A 13,675-nucleotide genomic window follows, 5' to 3' on the forward strand; every position below is an offset into this window, starting at 1 on the left:
AGAACTTCAAAGGCAAGTGGATGAACTTCTAAAAAAAGAATGGTGCAGGAGAGCATGAGCCCATGTGCGGTACTAGTGATATTGGTTCCAAATAAGGATGGTACGTGGCGCATGTATGTAAATTGCTAAGCGATCAACAAAATAATAGTAAAGTATTGACATCCCATTCCTTGACTTAATGATCTTCTTTATGAATTTAGTGGTTCTTGCATATTCTCTAAAGTATTAGGAGCGGTTACCATCAAATTCGAATAAAATTCGGAGATGACCGAAAAATGGTATTCAAGACCAAATTTGGTCTATATTAATAGTTGGTGATGCCTTTTGGTCTCACTAATTCTCCTAGCACTTTCATGCATTTAATGAATTGTGTCACGAAACCTTTTATTGGTAAATTTGTGGTTGTATACTTTGATGATGTGTTGGTGTATGACACAACCATGGATGAACATGTGGTTCATTTGAAGTGTATCTTGGAAGTGCTTAGACTCGAACAACTTTATGCTAATGTGTCTAAATGCTCATTTGGAGTTGATGAAATTGTTTTCTTTGGTTTTTTTGTGAGTTCAAGGGGTGTTGAGGATGATGTATCCAAAATCGTTGCTATTAATAACTGGCCAACTCTTATGTCTATTAGTGATGTGCATAGTTTCCATGGATTGACTAGTTTTTATATTCATCTTGTTAAGGGATTTAGCACCATAACCCCTTTGACAAAGCTAATCCAAAAGGATACACCTCTTTATTGGGGTGAGGAACAAGTAATGGATTTTGATACCTTGAAGCAAGTACTTAGTTCTGCACCATTCTTGCAATTGCCTTATTTTGATAAGATCTTTGAAATTGAATGTTATGCTAGTAAAGTGAGTATTAGGGCTATTTTTACACAAGATTCAAAACCTATTGCCTACTTTAGTGAGAAGCTTAGAGGTGAGATATTAAATTACTCCACTTATGACCTTGAGCTTTATGCATTGATTAGGGCTTTGGGTAATTGGAAACACTACTTGTGGCCTAAAGAGTTTGTCATTGGGACCGATATGAGTCCTTGAAACATCTTAGGTCCCAAGACAAGTTGAACAAGCGGCATGCCAAATGGGTTGAATACCTTGAAACTTTCCCTTATGCAATCTAATACAAAAAGGGTAAGGATAATGTTGTGGTGGATGCCTTGTCTAGAAAACATGTGTTAGTCACTACTTTATCTTCCAAATTGTTGCTCTTTGAAAGCTTGAAATCATTGTATCCCTAGGACCCCATTTTTGCTCCAATCTATCAATATTGTGAAGCATGGCAAAGGGACCTTAGGCTTAAGGATAAACCTCCTTTCCCTTTTGCTTGATTTGATGGTTACTTGTTCAACAACAAGAACCTATGTGTGCCCATGAGCTCTTTGAGGGAAATATTTATGAGGGAGGCACATGATGGGGGTTTAATGGGGAATTTCAGTATTGATAAAACCTTGGAGATTCTTGAAAAACAATTTTGTTGGCCTAAAATGCGTAGTGATGTTGCCAAAGTTTGTGGCTAATGTGTTGAATGTCGTAGTGCTAAATCTAGACTACTTGTCCATGGATTGTATAACCCTCTGCCTACTCCTCAAAGACCTTGGCTTGACATTTCTATAGATTTTTTGTTAGGTTTGCCAAAGACTAGAAGGAGAAAGCATAGTATTTTTATGGTTGTTGATAGATTCACCAAAATGACTTATTTTATTGCATGCATAAGTGTGATGATGATCCCTATGTTACATGTTTTTTGTTGATCATGTGATCAAGTTGCATGGTATTCCTAAGACCATAGTGAGTGATATGGATCCTAAGTTCCTTAGCCACTTTTGGAAGGAATTCTGGGGTCGACTTAGAATAAAATTATAGCTTTCTACATCTTGTCACCCACAAATTGATGGTCAAACTGAGATTATGAATCAAACTCTTATTTCTATGCTTCGGGCTATGGTTAAAGAAAACGTCACACTTGGGAAGACCAATTATCTTTGGTTGAATTTGCATATAATCGTGTTAGTCATTGTCCTATTGGCATGTCTCCATTTGAGGTTGTTTATGGCTTTAACCCCCTAATCCCTCTCGATCTAACCCCTTTATCTCAATATGTTGTTTTGGATTTAGATGGTAATAAAAGGGAAAAGCCATGAAGGCCTTGCATGAGAAAGTGAAACTTCAATTAAGAAGAAGAACCAAGAAATGGCCAAGAAAGTCAATAAAGGCCGCAAAAAGGGGGTGTTCGAATAAGGTGATTGGGTTTGGGTCCATTTCTGAAAGGAAAGATTTTCCAATAAAAAAAAGACAAAACTAATGCCAAGATGATATGGTCCATTTGAGGTGCTTGAAAGGCTAAATGACAATGCATACAAAGTTGATCTTCCCCCAAAATACCATGTTCATAACATAGTCAATGTATATGATCTTTCTCCTATGGTTGTGTTTGATGGTGATTCTTCAAATTTGAGGAAAAATTCTTTTCAAGAAGAAGAGAATGATGCATCCCACGGTGCCTCAATTCCTTTCACAAGGATCCAAGCAGATGAGTTTCAAGTGTTACAAGGCTTATTAATGAAGAGAGATGCACTTGAGTGGATTATAGAACCATCCCAAGGATTTCATGTATTTATGATAGCTTGGAATGATGAAATAAAAGAGAAGGAACAAGTTTTCCATGCTACGTTATGAATTTTAATGAGTTCTTTCCAAAGGAAGACAAATAAACAAGGCCCTTACTTCATTAAGGGTAAAATTGCAATAGCTATTATTTTTGTTTTTCTATCCTAGTATAAGTAGTAGTTCTTATTATTTTGGAAGGTAGATTATTATAAAACATAGATATTATTACTCTTTGAGAGATTTGAGTGCTTGATTTTAAGCTTTTGGTTGTGTTGAACATTAGAAAGAGGGGTTTCTCGGGAATTCTAATTCCTTTGAGGTCTTTCTAATAGGTTAGGCATTTCATAGGTTATTCAAAGAAGGTCATTTCTATATTGAATTGGTTGTCTTTGATTTCTTTTTTGTGTCTACCCTTATATCTTATTTTCTTTTCCTTTACTTTCTTTTGTTATTCTTAGTTTTATCCTTAGAATTGCATTAGATAGGAAGCCTAACCCTAATATTCAAGGAGGAGCGTCGAGTGGTTAAGTCATCCCTCCATGCAAGAAATATGGGACGAATCATAAGAAAGACTGCTTGGAAGGATCGGATGCATGTTATAGGTGTTGTAAACAGGGTTATCAGGCAAAAGATTATGGAGGCGATGCTAGACCTTAGGCTCAGACTACTATAGTCCAACCATATCAACGTAGTACTACTTTGGGTGGCAATTAGCGCCAAAATATATTTTATGCCCTTCAGACTTGTCAGGAGTTAGGGTATTTGCCCGACATGGTGATTAGTATGTTGAAAGTCTTTGACTTTGATGTCTACGCATTGTTAGATCCGAGTGGTACTCTATCATTTGTTACTCCTTATCTTTCTATGAAATTCATTATTAGTACCGATATCTTTTTAGAGCCTTTTCTATCTATACTCCTATTGGTGATTCAATTTTTGCTAAAAGAGTCTATCAAAATTGCCTAGTTTTAGTTTTTCATAAAATTACCTCAGTTGATCTTATAGAGCTCGATATGACTGATTTTGATGTTATCCTTAGTATGGATTGGCTTCATGCATGCTATGCTTCTATATGTTGTAGAACACGTGTGGTTAAGTTTAGTTTCCTAAAGATCTAGTACTAGAGTGGAAAGATAGTAATGTCGTGTTTAAAGGTCAATTCATCTTGTGCCTTAAAGCTCAGAAAATGTAACACCCCCTAAAAACGTTGTATATAATATTTTAATTCTCGATGAAAATAATATTACTTTTGTATTTTAGGCAAAACCTTTAATAGGATAGTTCAAATTAGGTTATTCAAATTTCTGAATAACCCCAACATCATTACTTACAACTTTTGTGAAGACCATTTTTTAATTTTTGGAGGTAAGTAGGTCAAAAATATTAATTATTCCAGACATGGTGTTGTGACAAAATAGAGTATTTATAAAACAAAAATTATATCTCATTATAGGTTACTCCAACTCAGTTGATTCTTGAACGACATAAATATAGACTTCTAGAGCAAGAATTCATATGAAAACACCAAATCCTAATGAGTAAGTTATCTTTTTCAAATGCAGCTCCGAAAAAGGGTATTTCGTTAAAACAAGGTTCATCTCACCAACCATAGAAATATCTAGATCCATTTGACATCATCCATGACATCAATAGTCCTTCATTTGACATCACCCTTGACATCACAATATTTCATTAATTTTTCATATTTTTCTTTTTAATTATTTTAATTATTGTTAGGTCCCTCCATCACACCTATAAATACCCACCTTATTTCATCATTTTATTCATCAAGCTTTCTCAAACAACTCTTCTCTCTATGCATTCCTTTACTCATTCTCAAAATATAGTTTTAGTTCTTAGTAGTATAGAAAATACTATTCGGTGATTCATATACTCCGGGTAGTATACAAAACGCCCAAGCGAGGAGAAAATGCTAGGATTCAAGAGTGTTTATTAAGTCCTCTGATTATAAGTAACACTTTGGATTCCAGATATGTAAGGCTTCAATTATAATACTCCTTCCACTCTCATGCCTAAATTATTTTGATTATATGATAAAGTACTAATGCATATTCTTTTGCCTACATGATATCACCATGTAGGGGCCGGTGCTCTTCCTTATTCTCCTTCACATGGGTAGTTGAGATTTTGTTTGAAGACTATTTTTGGTGAGTTTCCATGTTCTGGGAACAATACTCCTTTATCTTTCTAACTTATGATATGTTGAGATCTTTAGACACTTACTATGTCATTTCTTTCTATTATGATTGAGGGTGAGCTAGGGACTTGTTTTAGCCACGTTAAACCTTAAAGTTAGAGGTATTGTTGGACATATGTAAATTGAATATTTACTATTATGACTTATGTTTGTTATTTATTGTCATTACTTATGAAAGGCTAAAAGAATGCTAAGAAGCTTGTTTGAGATACTTTAGAGGTCTTTATTTGCCATGTCATGTATAGGCCTTAGGCTTGGATCGTGACAGAAAATAATTTCCAAGGGTTGCATTTGTCATCTAGTATAGTTTAGGGATACAAATGTTAAAGCTCCTACTCTTAAGTCAGTTCCGATTGCTAATGATTTTCTGGGAGTTTTTCCTAATGACCTCCCAAGTATCCCTCTCAGAAGAGAGATAGACTTCAGTATTTTTGTTCTCCCCAATATCCAACCTATCTTTATTCCTCCTTATCGATTGGATCTGGTAGAATTAAAAGAGTTAAAGGATCAGTTGAAGGATTTGTTGGATAAGGTTTAATTAGATTGAGTATCTCTCTATGTGGTGCTCCGATTCTCTTTGTCCAAAAGAAGGATGGTTTTCTCCGTATGTGTATTGACTCTCGGTAATTAAATAAGATCACTATTAAGAATAAGTATCTCATTCCAAGGATTGCTGACTTGGTCGATCAACTTCAAGGAGAAAGCTACTTTTCAAAGATTAATCTTTGATCGGGTTATCATCAATTTCGAGTAAGGGAATGCGACATTCTAAAGATGGCTTTGAAAACTTGATATGGTTACTTTGAATTCTTGGTCATGTCTTTTAGACCAATAATTCTCCTACAATTTTTATAGATTTGATGAATAGGGTGTTCAAGCAATACTGTAAGATCCCAAAAATAGGAAAGTTAGAAAAACGAGGTTCAAAGGAAGTTTCTCAAAAAAATTTAGGTTTTGTCATTAGGTGATCCTTCACAGGAACCTTCACGACCTATAGTGCTCTTCACGAGGCTTGGAGAGTGTTAGTGAAGATCACCTGTCAAAGGAAAAATTTGGAAAAGGGACCACAGATGGCTTCTCACTAAGGGGGTCGTGGTGTAGTCCGTGAAGCCCCACTCCTCAGGCCCCTATTCAGGATGCCCACCACGGGAAGGCACTACGAGCTGTGTCCAGCACCACATGCCAGGGTGGCCTCCGTGGTGGTCACCCCTCAGAATCCCAACTTTTGCTAAGCTCAAGTCCATCACCACCCCACCACCACGAGCCCTGTTGAGTTTCACGGATAGTGGTAGAGGCCCATCTAGGTGCCAAATTCAATTTAAGTTGAGGGTAGTTTGGTCATTTCCTATGTTTATGGGAGGTTATTCTACCTATTAACTACCTTAAGCCCTCCTAACCCTCCCATTCTCACCCTAACACTCTAAATCAAAATGTTCTTTCTAAAAGTGTGCTCTCCAAGTCTCCTTCTTCCTCAAGTAAATTCTAAGGATTTCTTCAAGGTAAAGCTTCAACTCTCTGAAATTGAGGGCTTCCAAAGCTCTAGGTATGTGGGGATTCATCCTTGGGCCCTTTCACCCATGGAATCCCAAAGATTTCATCTCAAATCTATTATGATTTCTTCTTCTAAAAGCTCTAATTTCATAATTTGAACTGGGTCTTCTTAATTATGATATATTTCAATGTTATTAGCCTAATTATGCATAATTCACATTATATTTCTTGATTTTAAGATGAATTTCAAAGTCCTATGCTATATGCTAGTTTCAAGTATAAATTATGAGTTATGATCATGATTTTCAACTTATTTCAATGAAAATTTATGAATAATGTTCAAAGATGCTTTAAGAAAGAAAGTTATGAATGATGTCTCAATGATGATATAAGCAAAGAAGTTATAGTGCAATACGGACAACTCTTGCACAATCATATTAAAGAAGTTAAAGATAGTGATGGAATTTCCTTACACACTTATGATGAAGTTGATAGATGAGATACTCTTGTGTTATTTTATAAAGATGGATTGGTATGTATTGTAACCTTTCCTAATAATGTTAATGACTATATTTTCATTAAATTTCCATTGGGATAAAGACTTAGCATCGAGAGGACTTTAAAGTGGAGTTTGGTCCGCTAGCCACTGTAGCTACCCAAGGGAACCTAGTAGTAACCTTTAGTCCCTAACTACGTTGTCCACGTAGGTTCAAAGATACCAATATGGCCAAGCTAGTGGATCCACATATAGTACAAAGTTAAAAAGAAAGTATCATCAAAAAGTCTACCCTAGCAAGGTGGCCTTCCCCTTTTGATGTGGGGTTCATCGAATTTTATATAATAGCTCGCATGGTCCTATGATGTTCTCATGATGATGATGTTTTGATGTATTGACCAATAGGTATGATGTTTTCAAAGGTTTTTCATGGTTTACTCATGTGTTTTACTCATGTTTTAAGATATTGGTCTTGCATCTCATGATTTATATTGAATATGTTCTATGCTTATTGTTGATGCATAATTCTCACATACTTAGTGCATTTCATGTACTAACGCATACTTTTGCCTATATTATATCATAATGTAGGATCCAACGATCACACTCATCCTTCTGTTCGTGGCTAGAGCTTATTATATTTGTCTTGGTGGTGAGTCCTCATGTTTCAAGGACATGACATTTTATTTTCATTTGCATCGTTTAACAATTTCATTATCTTATGTTGTCATAGGTGAGCTTGGAGCTTGTCTTATGCCCCCATCGAGTTAGTAGAGGCATGTTAGGTGTTTAGAGTCTAATGATTTCATTCCAAATTTTGAGACTTGTGCTCTATATTGAGACTATGAGTCCGTTTCTATGCTTTGGCTTATTTTTTTATTTACCTTATGTATTCTCATGAATGATATTCTAAGAGGCTATGTTGGGATTCCTCGAGAATCTAATCATCGTGTCACACCTAGAGTATAGATTAGGTCATAACAAACTTAGTATCAGAGGACAAGATTCAAATGTCCTAGGTGGTCTAACATGCCGCATCAAGTAGAGTCTTGTTCACTAATGTGAAGTGCGCCTTATCTATGAACAGGATATTATAAGGTATCTTAGGAAAAACATCACTTCTTTCATGGTCTTATCATGCGATAGAGTTGAACTCTATATGAATTCCTTCTAACTCGTGTCCTATGTGTTTCAGAATATGTCTAATTAAGAAAAGGACAACCAGAAGATTGATCAAGATGGTAGCCTTTATACTCCAATTGACCCACCCTTGAGTGGCGATATATCTAATACAGAATTTTGCGATGCCATCTTATTATTGGCTCGGGTGGTGACCGCTCAATTGAATCAACAAACAATAACTCTTTTGGGGAAGAATATTGAGAAAAGAAAATGAGTGAGAAAAAGGAATGTTAGGAGAGGAAATGACTTTACCCGTCAAGGGGTATTAAAGGGGGAAACATCTGGTTTGTCTCTAAGGAAGAGTGATGAGAAAGGAAAATCCTACTTTGTGCTATTGGTTTGGTAAAAATCATCACGGGAATGGTTGGCAGGTACAAGAAGTTGTTATGATTGTGGCAAGAGTGGAAATAAGAAGAGGGACTGTCCAGTGGCTTTAAGGAATGGATGGGAAGTTCGTCGGCAAGTTGAGCCAAGTGATTCTTAAGATTTCTCGACCGACCAGGGTAATTTATCCAGTATTTTAAAAGTCATCGACTTTGATATTTATGCATTTTTAGATTCGGGTGCTACTCTATTATTTGCTACTTCTTATCTTGCTATGAAGTTCATTGTAACAAAATTAGGCATCATGGATTAAAATATTCGAAAAGTCTTTCTTTCTATCAAAATCTTAGTCTAGAGATCTTGTTAGAGACCTTTTTTGGTCTATACTCGTGTTGGCAATTCAGTTGTGGCTAAAAGTTTCTATTAAAATTGCGTAGTTTTAGTTTTCATAAAATCTCCTCAATTAATCTTGTAAATCTTTATATGATCAATTGCTGATATTATTCTCGTTATGATTGGCTTCATGCATGTTATGTTTCTATATGTTATAGAACATATGTGGTCAAGTTTCAGTTTCCTAATGAGCTAGTCTTAGAATGGAAAGATAATAATTTTGTGTTTAAAGGTCAATTCATCTCATGCCTTAAAGCTCAAAAAATAATTTCCAAAGGTTGTATTTATCATCTAGTCCAATTTAGAGATACTAATTTCAAAGCTCCTACTCTTGAGTTAGTTTAAGTTATTAACATGTTTTGGAAAGTTTTTTCCGATGACCGACCAGGCATTCCTCCCAAAAGGGGAATAGATTTTGGTATCAATCTTCTCTCTGATACCCAGCTTACCTCTATTCCTCTTTATCTAGTGGCTCTAAAATAATTGAAAGAGTTAAAGGATCAGTTAAAGAACTAGTTGAACAAGGTTTTTTTATGGTTTCATACTTGACTAAGTTGACCTAAAGGAAAGTAAAATCCCAATTGTTGGAAGCATGTGAGGAAGGTTTCCAAGAGTTGAAGGAAGAACTCATTCATGATGTTCATAGATTAGCCGGTTGGGTGTTCGATTGGTTGATTCCAAGGATGGTGGTGTTATTGTCTAAAATAATTCTAAATCATCTCTCATGGCGGATGTTAAGACTAACCAAGATAATGATCCAACTTTGGTTGAATTGAAGAAAGTGGTTGCCAAAAAAGTCATTGAAACTTTCTCCCAAGAGGGGAGATGGTGTTTTGAGATATCAAGGATGATTATGCGTTCCCGATGTTGATGATTTGAGGGAAATTATGTTGAGTAAATTCCATAGCTCTCGATATCCCTATGAACCTTCTTTTTCAATCTTGATAGCAACGTTGTTGATAGTAGATGACTCATGAAAGATGGGGAGAGAGTGAGTGTTACTTATTATGATAATTGTGGTATGTTTATTCCATTTAAGGTTATAGACTTGGAAGGAGAGTAAGATGGGATCTTGTTGTTGCAATAGATAGGTAAGAGTATATTGATGTGCCTTTTTTGGTATTTATGTGCCTTTTTTGGTAAGAGTTAATGCAAATGCGGATGTAGAGATGCAAAGATAGACATGAAAGCTCTTAAGCGATATTGACGTCAAAGGAGCCATAAAGTGGTTAGAATGATGGGATTGAATGTGGGGTTGTCTTTATATGAGTGATTGTGATATGTTATTGATGACTTTTTGTTAAGGATTTCAAGTAAGTGTATTAGAGTAATTATAGAACTAGGCTTGAATGTGGTGTTGATGGCATGTGGGTGAATGCTCGGTGCATTGGGTGTTTCTTGATTAAGACTCGAGGTTTGTTGAAAGTAGTGTTAAGGAGATAGGTGTATTGGTAAGGTGACATATGAACTTGATTTGTCATTAGAGTTAGCCTCGGTTCATCCAGGTATTCTATGTGTCTTTATTGAGGAAGTTTGCTGGTGATCCTAGCTCCATTGTGCCTTTGTACATCATTGGTGTAAAAGGGAGTCTTCCATGTGAGGAAGTCCTAGTTAAGATCCTAGACTAGCAAGTTAGGAAATTGAGAAATAAGGAAATAGCTTCAGTCAAGGCTTTGTGGAGGAACCAAGAGGTTGAGCGTGCTACATGGGAAGCCGAAGCCGATATGATATCACGATATCCTCATCTCTTTCCTTCTATGCCTAGTTGAGGTACTTAGTTCCTTCATGATCCATTTAGACCAAACCATGTGTTTAAGTTATTCACATGTTTTCATATGCATTCATGTTCATAAAAAGTTTTAAAGTCATGTTTTAACATGAGATTGAGTATTCTATGTTTTATGCATTTTTGAGATGTTTTGCATTCATGTTGGGCTGTTACATTCCTTTCCTCTTCTATTTCATGCTAGTTTGGGTCCCATTTGGGCAGCCCCCATTTTTCCAACTATATTAATGATTAATGATGTGTTGCATATTTATGACACTTTTGATGCTCAAAATGGTGGATTAGTATGCGTTGCAAGCATGTTTTTGTAAATATGATATTTTTTTTATCTATTTTGTAGGAAAACTAAGTCGTGCATGAGTTTGGTTGATTTTTAAGGAGTTGAGGCATTTTTTTTGATAACCCGAGTGCCACTACAGACTATGGTGCCTTGTACGGGTCATGGTGACTGGCATGATGCTGATATAAGTGAAGCCTAAAGTGATGAAATTTTGGCTAAATAGAACTTCATGAGACCCTTCACGGGCCTTGGAGTCCACCACAGGTGTGAACAAGGCTCTTGAAGGATTGATGATTAAATATTGAAATTGTCTAAGGAAAGTAATAAGGACCCCATACGAGGCGTAGTCAGCACTACTAGACTTGATGCTTGCCCGTGAAGAAGCAAAGGCCACACAATGGTGGAGCCAAGTCAAATACCACGGGGCATGACCATGGGGCGTGAAGGACAGTATGGACCATGACACATTGGCGTGAACTGTGTCGATTTAAGTTTCCTACTTGATTTAGAAGTAGGTTTTGTACTTCTATAAATACCTAAGTTTGTTTTATTTTTGACGTTACGCATTTTATTCTGATTTTTGGCATATTGTGAACATTGTGTGTCACGACCCGACCTAGGACCTGTCGTAATATAGTTATCAAACCCCCAAAGGGCTCTAACCAAGCCTCTTGATATACTATAAAGCATACATAAGGTAAAGTAAAGCAGAACATGGCATAAGAAAGAGTCCAACATTAAGCATAAAAGAGAATATAATCCGACTACGTAGACTCTACATGTTTTGTTTAACGAATGCCTCTACTAATGAAAATGGGCGGGGGCTAAGATATGTCCCTATCTCATTCTCAAAATGGAACATAACAAATTCTTTTGATGTAAGAAGCAACAACTCATAACTAGTCCCCTATAGATGAGGACTCACCACAACACTTCGCCGGATGGATACTCTACTAGCCACGTGTGATATGACCGTGATCCTCAACCCCTACATTATGAGAGAGTGTAGGCAACAATATGCTTTAGTACTTTTGAATGTACTAAGTATGAGGGAATGTCATACAATATAAATCATAAGATGCAATGATCAATCTTTGAAACATGATAAAGAGGATAAGTAAAGTCATGAGAAAACCTTAATGATCAAAGCATTAAAAGGCATTTTTTAAATCATGAATGATCCTAAGAGAATATACATATGTGGATAGAAATCATAATCGACAATAAGACCTTACGAGCTATGACATAGAACCCCGTTGTCCCCCCATACAACGAAGAAAAGGGGAATCTACTTATCAAGGTAGACTCTACCCTGCTAGGCGGGTTATGTACATATGCTATATGTGGATCCACTAGCTAAGCCATGAAGGGAACCTACTGTGGTATGTAGTTTAAGGGACTTGAGGCAGCCACTAAGGCTTTTGATAGGGCCCCCACCTCAAAGTCCACTTGGTGCTAAGACAAATTCCATGGAATACATAACATAGTAATCATACTTAGCACATATCATAACTTTTTCATAAACTTCATAATTAATAGATAGTACATTTCATAACATAATTGCAATATGAGTATTGGTTTTTCATCATTATAAATCATATTTGCATAATTCCTGTCATTAGGTTCCTAGGTAACCACGTAGGCCCTACGTCACCTTTCTTCATAACTTGAACATAATTATAATCCATGATCATAATTCATACTTGAATTTAGGGTAAAACTCATATACATAGTCAATTTGAATGAAAACCATGATAATATTTTGAAATCATTAAATTCATAATCATAATTCATAATATCACCATTGAAAATAGCTTCATGCATGGATATTTATAATTTAATTCTCTTACCACACATCATATTGTACCATTTACACGAACATGTGTAGGAGGTTAAAGTGGCTCGAAAGATGCCTTAGCATTTCCATACTAGTCTGTACGTAAACCTGTATCGTTTCTTACTTCCTTCATTTGATGTTAGGGCTCCACTATAGCTTTTGTCCTTAGTACTGGTTGTACCTTAAAGGTTTTGCTTCAAACCTTCTTATACCTTCCCTTAATGTATTTGAATATAGCAGTTATATGGCTACTACCTACTTCGTTTATCGAGAAATCACCTAGTTTTACTCTGGGCATACCGCCATTCGTAAGTTGCAGCAATTGTTTTGCAAAGCTACATCCCCTATCTCAAAGGGTCTTATTATCTTTCACGGTGGAGTCACATATCCACAATACTTCTTTATACCAACAATGCCATGCAAGGCCAACGTATACATATATCCATATCATCTCATATCACAGCCGCATAGGTCTTCCCAGAGGGTTACCCATCCTAGTACTACTCTCTCCCAAGCACGCTTAACTTTGGAGTTCTGATGAAATCCGATGCATTAGTGCTGGTATGATCGCATCCATCCCTTGTGGGGTCTCGTTTGAATTTTAAGCGTTCCCATTTACACATGATAGCGTCAGTTGATTTTCTTTTATGCTTGTATTCCTCTTGCCCACTTCCCCCCTTTAGGGTGTATCTATGTCATTGTCTGTTTATTTCTAACTTTCCAAATGCATACTGCATTATTTCCATATCTTCATTTACATCCCCTATACTTTGGGTTACCCATGTACGAAACCTTAATTCTATCATGAGGTGCTTAGAACCCTCAATTTACAATACCAACTCCAGTCTTGAACACTGGTATTCAAGTAATATCCTTAATGTAGCAATGTATTCAAAGCCACAGTCCATCCATCCCGATCAGTAATTAGCTCGTGCTCATAATTAGTTCAAATTCTCCACTCGGGAGCACTTATACTTTGATGATCCGTATTTCAAGCTTCGTCATAATACTAGCTTTATTCCAGTGGATACCACTTGACCTTTTATT

At 36.2% G+C, this 13,675-nt stretch overlaps 1 pseudogene; it reads right to left on the reverse strand.

Moving 5' to 3' along the window:
- Nucleotides 1-13,082: 13,082 nt before the first annotated feature.
- On the reverse strand, nt 13,083-13,203 carry LOC129877920 (5S ribosomal RNA; annotated as a pseudogene).
- Nucleotides 13,204-13,675: the final 472 nt, after the last annotated feature.

Source organism: Solanum dulcamara, chromosome 12, assembly GCF_947179165.1.
Source record: "Solanum dulcamara chromosome 12, daSolDulc1.2, whole genome shotgun sequence".
NCBI lineage: Eukaryota > Viridiplantae > Streptophyta > Magnoliopsida > Solanales > Solanaceae > Solanum > Solanum dulcamara.